We start from the raw sequence: 1,998 nt of genomic DNA on the forward strand, positions 1-1,998 counted from the left end.
CCCCCCCCATGAATTTTTTTTCAATATTTATAACAATTTATAATTAAGTATATTCTATAATGCATTAAATTTTGTTCTATTTTTTTCTAAAAATAAATTATCAAATATTGTAAATTTCGACAGAATGTCAGAATATGTTTATACGTATGGCATGACTATATATGTCTATATTATTATCTAGACTCATATCTAGGAAGTAGGAACTAGGATATTATTATTATTATTAATATTTAGTTGCTTTCACAAAATATAATATGGGAATCATCCCCTTCGATCATCGAGAATTCTCAATAAGTAATAACAACAGTGGCGCAACTTGATAATAAGGGGCCCATGTGAAAATGTCTAGACCAGGGCCCTTACCTGATAGCAAGAATTAAACACAGTACAGCACTTGGTATAAATCGAACGTGGTTCAAAGTACTCCTCAAATTTCCCTAATATCTCCAAGAACAATTTGAAATTTTCACAAAATCGGTCAAGTAGTTTTTGAGAACCTATATAATAGCCACAGCTTACAAATATACATTTAACTCTCATGTTTGTTTTAACTTTTAAGATATAATTTATTTATTCAAGACCATAAGCATGCGACGATTTAATGGATCCTTTTACCTCATCTACCAGAGTAACTAACGGCAACCATTTAAAATACTATTTTTTACTAATTATTTAAAAAAAAAAATAAACAAAAATGTCTATCGTAAATCTCAAAATACCTCTCCGGGTTGAACCAACTGGGTCTAAATAGTGAATCTAAACCATTCAGAGACTCTCTCAAAAATACACAAAAAATGTCCAGTGATTTAAGAGGAGATCAATGACATACAGACAAACATTTATTTGTATACAAATTTGTATACTATATATATAGACATAGATTTTTATTATTTTCGGCCACCCGGCACCCAATTAATTTTACCAAACAAAATTATTACACATTAAAACCTTCCCCGTGACTCGACCGATTTACTAGTGAAAACCGTATTAAAATTTAAAATAATTAGAGTTCTTTTCGAGATATGCTCGTACATACGAAAAAGGGGCTTCTATTTTATAATATCACAGACAGCAATTTAAAAAAAAAAAATATTATTGTAACATTATAATCACGAATAATATTAGTATAAAGTTATTAGGTATATTAATATTATAATATTTTGGTTACAAAATGCTGTCTGGGATAAACATATAGATTAATAGATTATATTATATTCATTGTATTAATATTTAATTATTATTATATTATTTTGTATATTACACATTATAGTAGGAATATTGTATAATATGAGATCTCGGCGCCCCAAAAATCGGGGGCCCCTGTGAATTGCACACCCAACACTCCCGATAATTGCGCCACTGAATAACAAAAAGCTCTACACTTTCCCAGAACATTGGCTCATACGGGCGATAGTGCGATCGGTAGGTATATTTTACAATATTACGTACCAACAGCCCCAGGTCATTAGTTGGTTAAAAACTTGAAATATCGATTGCTTATTATTTATCATAACTCATAATATTTAGTTATCATCGTGATTCGTCTTTAGTCTTTCGTACTCATGTTTTCTACTGTAGGTTCGTGTAGTACTATTACTTACTATTATACAGTCGGTTTAGAAATACCTAGTTTATAGAATAAATAATTGTTTATGGGTACCTTTACTAAACAAATAATTCAATAACATTTTAAATAACAATCATAAAAAATCAATTAGATAACAGTTGATAACATCCTGTTTAAAACGTTTTAGGATAAACTTCATATTAAATGGGTTTTAAATACAAAAAAATGTTAAATACTTTTGAAAATACACAAACAAATGCCTGATATGCATGATTTTGATAAAAAAAGTTTGCCCATAACTTAAAAAATAAAAAATTTAGACTCAATCTTTAAAGGCTATTTCTTTATCATTTTTGGTATACTTTTATAGTTTTATATGACATCGGCTGGTCACTTCACCCCGGAACACATTATATATATATTAATATTTT

This window comes from Acyrthosiphon pisum, chromosome A2 (genome assembly GCF_005508785.2).
Source record: "Acyrthosiphon pisum isolate AL4f chromosome A2, pea_aphid_22Mar2018_4r6ur, whole genome shotgun sequence".
Classification (NCBI taxonomy): domain Eukaryota; kingdom Metazoa; phylum Arthropoda; class Insecta; order Hemiptera; family Aphididae; genus Acyrthosiphon; species Acyrthosiphon pisum.